Raw genomic sequence first — 9,739 nt, forward strand, 5'->3', positions numbered from 1 at the left:
TTCGCTGGATTCCCAGTTGTCCGGAGACCCGGCTTCCAAATGGCACCCTGGCAGCTGGTGGGGTTTAAATTAACCTGGGACGCATTCAGTGACTTGATGAACCAATCGCAGAGGAAAACCTTGAACGGAGAGCAACTTCCGGTCAAGGTGACCGTGACATCCAACATCATTAAAAACCCGTCTGGTTCGCTCATCGGCCGATCTTACCCTGGCCTCCGGCCTACACGTGACTCCAGACCCTCACAGCTCGTAGCTTGACTCTGACCCGCCCTGTGGAGTGACCTTGCCAGCCCCTTCAGGCCTCAAGGAACCTCCGGGAGCGACGTCGCCTTTGGGCGAGAGGTAGAACTCAACAGGAAGTGAAGGCCACCAAGGAGCTGGAGACCCTTCGGCCCATCGAGCTTGCTGCGCCGTTCAATACTATCTCGGCTGATTTTTTGTGGCTCGGATCCCACTTCCCCGACCGCTCCCCAAATCTCTTCGTTCCCCGAGAGATGTGCCAAAAAGTCCACCTCTCCCGACCTCCACCGATGAAGCATCCACCGCCCTCTGGGGTCGATTCCCAACCCTTCGAGCGAAGAGGTTCCTCCTCATCTCAGTCCCAAAGGATCGGCCCCCCTTATTCTGACACAGCGCCGCCCCCCCCAACCCCGCGTTTTAGATTCCCCAACCACCCCCCCACCCCCCGACCATTGGAAACGACCCCTCAGCGCCCACCCCAGAGAACATAAACCCAGTTTACTCATCCCAGGGACCGACTTATTTGGGGATTGTCTCCCACCTCCGGCCGATTCCCATAGCGGATGCTCCGCTCTGGTTACACCTGCACCCCCCCCACCACCCCTCCCAACCCCCCAGGTAGCTGTCACTAGGCTTTTGCTCATCTCCTGTTCCTGTCAGTCCCTTAGACACCGCCCCCCCCACCCCCACCACATTCCTTGGCATTCAATTCAGCTCCTCTCCGACCACATCGTTCTCTTACCCGAGCGTCTGTTTCGAGGCTTTTGAATAAAAATTCATTCACAGGACGTGGGTGTCGCAGGCTGGGCCCAGCATTTATTGCCCGCCCCTAATTGCCCCCTTGAGAAGGTGTTGGGTGAGCTGCCTTCTTGAGCCGCTGCAGTTCCCTGTGGTGTAGGTACATCCACAGCGCTGTTAGCGAGGGATTTCCAGGATTTTGTCCCTGTGGTGTAGGTACACCCACAGTGCTGTTAGGGAGGGAGTTCCAGGATTTTGTCCCTGTGGTGTAGGTACACCCACAGTGCTGTTAGGGAGGGAGTTCCAGGATTTTGACCCTGTGGTGTAGGTACACCCACAGTGCTGTTAGGGAGGGAGTTGCAGGATTTTGTCCCTGTGGTGTAGGTACACCCACAGTGCTGTTAGGGAGGGAGTTGCAGGATTTTGACCCTGTGGTGTAGGTACACCCACAGTGCTGTTAGGGAGGGAGTTCCAGGATTTTGTCCTTGTGGTGTAGGTACACCTGCCGTGCTGTTAGGGAGGGAGTTCCAGGATTTTGACCCAGCGACAGTGAAGGAACGGCCGATATATTTTCAAGTCAGGATGGTGAGTGGCTTGGAGAGGAACTTCCAGGTGGTGGTGTTCCCATGTCTGCTGCCCTTGTCCTAGATGGTAGCAGTCGTGGGTTTGGAAGGAGCTGTCTAAGAAGCCTTGGTGAGTTGCTGCAGTGTGATAGAGAGGGTGGAAGGAACGACAGAGGGTGGAAGGAACGACAGAGGGTGGAAGGAACGAGAGAAGTAGGGGAGGGAGCGAGAGATGGTACACACGCTGCTGCTACTGTGGGTCGGTGCTGTGGGGAGTGAATGTTTGTGGATGGGGTGCCGATCAAGCGGGGCTGCTTTGTCCTGGACGGTGTCGAGCTTCTTGAGTGTTGTGGGAGTTGCACTCATCCAGGCAAGTGGGGAGTATCCCATCACACTCCTGACTTGTGCCTCGTAGACGGTGGACAGGCCTTGGGGGAGTCAGGAGGTGAGTGACTCTCCGCAGGATTCCCAGCCTCTGAGCTGCTCTTGTAGCCACAGTGTTTATATGGCTGGTCCCAGTTCAGCTTCTGGCCCCTCCTGTCGGCCAGAAAAGGAGCCAGAACGATAGCGCACGCGTGCACAGGGTTCCGATCCACTGTAGCCGTCAGTCGCGCAGTTTCCCCATAACTTTTTTGGCTGGTGGAGTTTGGAGGCACCTGCTTTCTAAGTGCGAGAACCCCTCGAAACAAAAGCCAGCCAAGCATGACCCTGGACTGACTAAGAGGTGGTGGGGGGGAAAGAAAGCCAGCAAGAGAGCTGGGCCCATGCCAAAACCATCCCATCTCCTCTCAATCTCCTCTCCCACCCCCCCCCCGCCCCCCCATGCAGCGTGGACCCAGCTTCCCCAAGTCTATCCACGTAACTCAAGTTCCTCATCCCTGGGACCCCATTCTCGTGAAACCTTCTCCTTGTTCTCCCTCCAAAGCCTTCACCTCCCTGCTGAAGTGCGGAGCCCAGGACTGGATGTGTTGGTGGTGACATGCCGCAGAACGGCGAGAGCAGGACAAAGGGACCATTGGGCCCATCGTCTCGGTACTGGCTCTCCCAATGAGCCACTCACCTAGTCCCACTTCTCTCCCCCCACCCCCGCCCCCACTGCCTTCACCCCATAACCCCGCACACTGCTCGTTTCCAGATCACAGTCTGACCCCCTCTCGAACGCCTCGATGGACCCAGCCTCCCCCCCCCGCCACACTCTCAGGCAACGCATCCCAGACCCTAACCACTCGCTGCGTGAGGCTGCTCCTCCCCCCCATGTCGCTGTTGCTTCTTCCACCGATCCCCTCAAATCCGTCTCGTTCTTGATCCTTCCGCCAACAGGAACAGTTTCTCCCTCCCTCACCCTGTCCAGGCCCCTCGTGACTTTTGGGCGCCTCCATCAACTCACCTCCCCACCTTCTCTTCTCCCAGGGAGAACAGTCCCAACTGCTCCAGTCTACCCACGGACCTGCAGCCCCTCACCCCCGGAATCCATTCTCCTGAATCTTTTCTGCACTCTCTCCAAAGCCCTCGCATCCTTCCGAAAGCGCCGAGCCCAGAACTGGACACCATAGGGTGTGAATCTTTGGAAGTCTCTACCCCAGAGGGCCATGGAATCTCAATCATTCAGCACGTCCAAGGTGGAGATTGATAAATTCCTGATCCACAGTAACGTGAAGGGTTGTGGGGATCGTGTGGGTAAAAGGCACTGAAGTGTTCGATCAGCCATGATCGCTTTGAATGGTGGAGCAGGCTCGACGGGCTGAATGGCCCTCTCCTGTTCCTATGTTCCCAATACTCCAGCTGAGGCTCAGCCAGTGTCTTTTGCAAGATATGAACTCCCTCCCTAACAGCGCTGTGTGTGTACCTACACCACGGGGACAAAATCCTGGAACTCCCTCCCTAACAGCACTGTGGGTGTACCTACACCACAGGGACAAAATCCTGGAACTCCCTCCCTAACAGCACTGTGGGTGTACCTACACCACAGGGACAAAATCCTGGAACTCCTTCCCTAACAGCACTGTGGGTGTATCTACACCACAGGGACAAAATCCTGGAACTCCCTCCCTAACAGCACTGTGGGTGTACCAACACCACAGGGGACAAAATCCTGGAACTCCCTCCCTAACAGCACTGTGGGTGTACCTACACCACAGGGACTGCAGCAGCTCAAGAAGGCAGCTCACCCACCACCTTCTCAAGGGGCAATTAGGGATGGGCAATAAATGCTAGGCCCAGCCAGCGACACCCACATCCCATGAAAGAAAATATCATTTAATGTTTTCTATATAATATATTATGTATATAAATAAATATATATAAATATACATCTATAAAATGTTTCCATCATTTGATGTTATATATAAAAGTGGATAATTGTACATAATTATCATTTGATGTTGTATATAGATAAAAATAAATGTGTATATAATATCAAACGATATATATTACATGTAGATAAATATGAATGTGAACACACGAACATATGAATCAGCAGTGAGGCCACTCAGCCCCTCGAGCCTGCTCCCCCATTCAGTAAGATCACGGCTGATTCGATCGTAACCCCAGCCCCACATTCCTGCCTAACCCCCCCCACCGATAACCTTTCACCGCCCCTCCCCCACCCTTGTGAATCAAGAATCTATCTCGCTCGGCCTTAAAAATATTCTAAGGCTCTGCTTCCACCACCTTTTGAGGAAGAGAGTTCCAAACACTCACCACCCTCAGAGAAAGAAATTCTCCTCATCTCCGTCTTGAATGAGCGACCCCCTTATTTTTAAACAGTGACCCGCCCCCCACCCCCCTCCCCCCACCTCGTTCTAGATTCTCCCACAGGAGGAAACATCTTCTCCACATCCACCCCTGTCAAGACCCCTCAGGATCTTACATGTTTCAATCGAGTCTCCTCTCACTCTTCTAAACTCCAGCGGCTACAAGCCGAGTCCGTCCAACCTTTCCTCATAAGACAATCCACCCATTCCTGGTGTTAGTCTGGTAAACCTTCTCTGAACTGCTGCTAACGCATGCACATCCTTCCTTAAATAAGGAGACCCATACTGTACACAATACTCCAGATGTGGTCACACCAGTGCCCTGTACAACTGAAACATCACCTCCCCACTTTTGTGCTCAATGTCCCCCACAATAAGCGATAACATCACAGTACCTTTGCAGTGTAGAAGGAGGCCATTCAGTCCATCAAGTCTGCATTGGCTCCCTGAAAGAGTGTTCCACCTAGTCCCACTCCCCTGCCTTATCCCCCCCTAACCTTGCACATTCCTTCTCTCTTTTCAGGTAGCATTCAGGTACCACTCAATGAGCTTCCCTAATTACTTGCTGTACCTGCATACTAACCTTATCATTTGATGCTATATACATCAATTTATATATATATATATATATATATATATATATATAGACCTGAGTTTTTAAAACTGCACACAAGCCACTGGCTGGAAGGCTGCAGGGTGACTCCCGAAGAGGTAATGGAAGCCCACCTTGTTGCCAGACAAGGTACTTCTAAAGACATCCAGAAGCTAATTGCTCCCACCAGTAGAGAGAAGGGGATATAATGGGAGATGAGCATCATCTCATCGATAAATCCTGTGAGCAATGCCCAGACAGATTTGTGAACTCACTTCCCACTTGGATATACAGAGGAGGGGTTAAAGTGAGCTGATAAGCTCCACCAGTGCCTGACTGTAGGTGAGTGCTCTGAGAGACAGCAAGTGCTTTGGACGTTTAACTCGGAAGTAACAGCCACACACAGTACCCCTGCAAATCGCCGTTATTTACTTATCCCGATCTCTCTCCCTCTACTGAATTCAACATGACTAGAACCTCGAAACCGGCTATTCATCTACCGAAGTCAACTCTACTGGCACCTCAAAACCAACTATTCATCTACCGGAGTCGACACTACTGCAACCTCAAAACCCGCTATTCGCCTACTGGAGTTAACTCTACTGGAACCTCAAAACCGACTATTCGTCCACTGGAGTCAACTCTACTGGAACCTCAAAACCGACTATTCGTCCACTGGAGTCAACTCTACTGGAACCTCAAAACTGGCTATTCGTCCACTGGAGTCAACTCTACTGGAACCTCAAAACTGGCTATTCGTCTGCCGGAGACAACTCTACTGGAACCTCAGAACCGACTATTCGTCTACCGGAGACAACTCTACTGGAACTTCAAAACCGGCTATTCGACCACCAGAGTTAACTCTGCTGGAACCTCAAAACCAGTTATTCGTCGACTAGAGTTAACTCTGCTGGAACCTCAAAACCATTTATTCGTCTGCCGGAGTCAAGTCTACTGCAACCTCAAAACCGGCTATTCGTCTGTCGGAGTCAACTCTACTGCAACCTCAAAACCAGCTATTCGTCTGTCGGAGTCAACTCTACTGCAACCTCAAAACCGGTTATTTGTCTACTGGAGTTAACTCTACTGGAACCTCAAAACCAGTTATTCGTCTACCGGAGTTAACTCTACTGGAACCTCAAAACCAGTTATTCGTCTGCTGGAGTCAAGTCTACTGCAACCTCAAAACCGGCTATTCGTCTGTCGGAGTCAACTCTACTGCAGCCTTAAAACCGGTTATTTGTCTACTGGAGTTAACTCTACTGGAACCTCAAAACCAGTTATTCGTCTGCTGGAGTTAACTCTACTGGAACCTCAAAACCAGTTATTTGTCTGCCGGAGTTAACTCTACTGCAACCTCAAAACCGGCTATTCGTCTACTGGAGTCAAGTCTACTGCAACCTCAAAACCGGCTATTCGTCTGCCAGAGTCAACTGTACTGGAACCTCAAAACCAACTATTTGTCTGCTAGAGTCAACTGTACTGGAACCTCAAAACCAACTATTTGTCTGCTAGAGTCAACTGTACTGGAACCTCAAAACTGACTTTTTGTCCACTGGAGTCAACTCTACTGGAACCTCAAAACCGGCTATTCGTCTGCTTGAGTCAACTCTCCTGGAACCTCAAAACCGATTATACGGGTCTGGAGTCACAACGGCTTCTGGCTCTGCTCCAAAGGTACTGAGTCACATCTAAGGCCAGGTAGGATGGCAGATTTCCTTCCCTAAAAGGACATTGGTGAAACCAGATGGGGGTTTATTTTACAACAATCGACACCGGCTTCATGCTCATCGTTAGTAAAAATCTGGAATGAAAAGACTGAGTACAAATCCCACCATGTGCAGTGGGGGGGGGGGGGGGAGAGATTCGAACCCAGGTCCCCAGAGCATTACCCTGGGTCTCTGGATTACGAGTCCACTGACAATCCCACTCCGCCATCCCCTCTGCCATTCGATGCCATATATATCTAAATAAATATATGTGCTGTATATGTCCAATGTTTTCACCATTTGATGCCATTTATAATATATCCAACTGTTATATAATTTGAGATGATGCATATCTAAATAAATACATATCCAATGGGATTGACCTTGATGTAATTCTATCAGGTAAATATATGACATGAAATGATTAAAGATCAGCAGTGCTGGACCCTGATATTCACCCAGCTCAATCCGAACCCTCTCTAATCCTGACCAGGATCAATCTCTAAGTCTCCCACTGCTCAACCTCGGCTGCCCCTGGACACCCACATCTCGTCTGTTTCTGGCCCCATTTTAATCCCCAACCTCACCCTCCGCCCTCCCCTCACTCACCCCCTTCATCTCCCTCAAACACCGCCCTCACCCCTCCACCTCCCTCCCTCTAACCCCCTCCATCACCTCCCTCACCCCCATCCACTTCCCTCACCCCCTCCATCTCCCTCACCCCCTCCATCTCCCTCAAACATCGCCCTCACCCCTCCACCTCCCTCCCTCTCACCCACTCCCTCTCACCACCACCTCCCTCACCCCTCCACCTCCCTCCCTCTCACCCACTCCCTCTCACCCCCTCCACCTCCCTCCCTTTCACCCCCTCCACCTCCCTCCCTCTCACCCACTCCCTCTCACCCACTCCCTCTCACCCCCTCCACCTCCCTCCCTCTCACCCCCTCCACCTCCCTCCCTCTCACCCACTCCCTCTCACCCCCTCCACCTCCCTCACTCTCACCCACTCCCTCTCACCCCCTCCACCTCCCTCACTCTCACCCTCTCCACCTCCCTCCCTCTCACCCCCTCCACCTCCCTCCCTCTCACCCCCTCCACCTCCCTCCCTCTCACCCCCTCCACCTCCCTCCCTCTCACTCACTCCACCTCCCTCCCTCTCACTCACTCCACCTCCCTCCCTCTCACCCACTCCCTCTCACCCCCTCCACCTCCCTCCCTCTCACCCCCTCCACCTCCCTCCCTCTCACCCCCTCCACCTCCCTCCCTCTCACCCCCTCCACCTCCCTCCCTCTCACTCACTCCACCTCCCTCCCTCTCACTCACTCCACCTCCCTCCCTCTCACCCACTCCCTCTCACCCCCTCCACCTCCCTCCCTCTCACCCCCTCCACCTCCCTCCCTCTCACCCCCTCCACCTCCCTCCCTCTCACCCCCTCCACCTCCCTCCCTCTCACTCACTCCACCTCCCTCCCTCTCACCCCCGCCACCTCCCTCAACCTCCTTCACCCCACCACCTCCCTCCCTCACCCCACCACCTCCCTCACCCCTCCACCTCCCTCCCTCTCACCCCCTCCACCTCCCTCAACCTCCCTCACCCCACCACCTCCCTCCCTCATCCCTCCAACTCCCTCCCTCTCACCCCCGCCAGCTCCCTCACCGCACCACCTCCCTCACTCCATCCACCTCCCTCACACCCTCAACCCGTACCTCACCTCACGACCCCTCCGCCTCCATCGCCTCACCCTCCCCTCACTCATCCACCGCCTCCCTCCCCCCCCCCACCCGCACTCTCCCTCCCCCTCCCCCTCATTCCCTCCTCCGCGTCCCCGGGACCTCACCCGGTTTCTCCTTGTCCATGGGCGCCGCCATCTTGTGCGCGCGGACCACACTCGTCACCGCGACAAGCCCGCCCACATCCCCGCCCCCAGCCCCAGGCACCGCCCTGGACACAGGCCCCGCCCCGCAGACAGAGAGAGAGGGCAAACCCCAAGCCCCGCCCCAGGCCACGCCCCCAACACCGGGAACTGCCCTGGACACAGGCCCCGCCCCGCAGACGGAGGGAGAGCAAACACCAAGCCCCGCCCCCGGCCCCGCCCCCAGACAAAGCCCGCACACCGACCAAAGGCACCGCCCTAGACACAGGCCCCGCCCCCGAGCTGTGCGGTAAACCACGCCCCCAGGACCAAACCCCGCCCCCAGACCAGGCCACGCCCCCGGGACTGGGACAAATTCCACAGAGACCCAGAGAGTCTCCCCCCTCCCCAACCCAGAGAGACTCCCCCCTCCCCCCTCCCCAACCCAGAGAGTCTCCCCCCTCCCCAACCCAGAGAGACTCCCCCCTCCCCCCTCCCCAACCCAGAGAGACTCCCCCCTCCCCCCTCCCCAACCCAGAGAGACTCCCCCCTCCCCCCTCCCCAACCCAGAGAGACTCCCCCCTCCCCAACCCAGAGAGACTCCCCCCCTCCCCAACCCAGAGAGACTCCCCCCTCCCCCCTCCCCAACCCAGAGAGACTCCCCCCTCCCCCCTCCCCAACCCAGAGAGACTCCCCCCTCCCCCCTCCCCAACCCAGAGAGACTCCCCCCTCCCCCCTCCCCAACCCAGAGAGACTCCCCCCTCCCCCCTCCCCAACCCAGAGAGACTCCCCCCTCCCCAACCCAGAGAGACTCCCCCCCTCCCCCCTCCCGAACCCAGAGAGACTCCCCCCTCCCCCCTCCCCAACCCAGAGAGACTCCCCCCTCCCCCCTCCCCAACCCAGAGAGTCTCCCCCCTCCCCCCTCCCCAACCCAGAGAGACTCCCCCCTCCCCCCTCCCCAACCCAGAGAGACTCCCCCCTCCCCCCTCCCCAACCCAGAGAGACTCCCCCCTCCCCAACCCAGAGAGACTCCCCCCTCCCCAACCCAGAGAGACTCCCCCCTCCCCAACCCAGAGTGACTCCCCCCTCCCCAACCCAGAGAGACTCCCCCCTCCCCCCTCCCCAACCCAGAGAGACTCCCCCCTCCCCAACCCAGAGAGACTCCCCCCTCCCCAACCCAGAGAGACTCCCCCCTCCCCAACCCAGAGAGACTCCCCCCTCCCCAACCCAGAGAGACTCCCCCCTCCCCAACCCAGAGAGACTCCCCCCTCCCCCCTCCCCCCTCCAGAGAG

The 9,739-nt window shown here is 55.9% G+C and overlaps 1 protein-coding gene across 1 annotated transcript in view; it reads right to left on the minus strand.

Moving 5' to 3' along the window:
* Nucleotides 1-8,513, minus strand: part of ecsit (ECSIT signaling integrator) — a 34,447-nt gene extending 25,934 nt beyond the window's left edge. The window contains exon 1 of the mRNA XM_041182380.1: nt 8,433-8,513. The gene's annotated coding sequence lies outside the window, so the exon portion shown is untranslated. The remainder of the gene's footprint in view (nt 1-8,432) is intronic.
* Nucleotides 8,514-9,739: the final 1,226 nt, after the last annotated feature.

The sequence above is a fragment of the Carcharodon carcharias genome (genome assembly GCF_017639515.1).
Source record: "Carcharodon carcharias isolate sCarCar2 chromosome 39 unlocalized genomic scaffold, sCarCar2.pri SUPER_39_unloc_6, whole genome shotgun sequence".
Taxonomy (NCBI): domain Eukaryota; kingdom Metazoa; phylum Chordata; class Chondrichthyes; order Lamniformes; family Lamnidae; genus Carcharodon; species Carcharodon carcharias.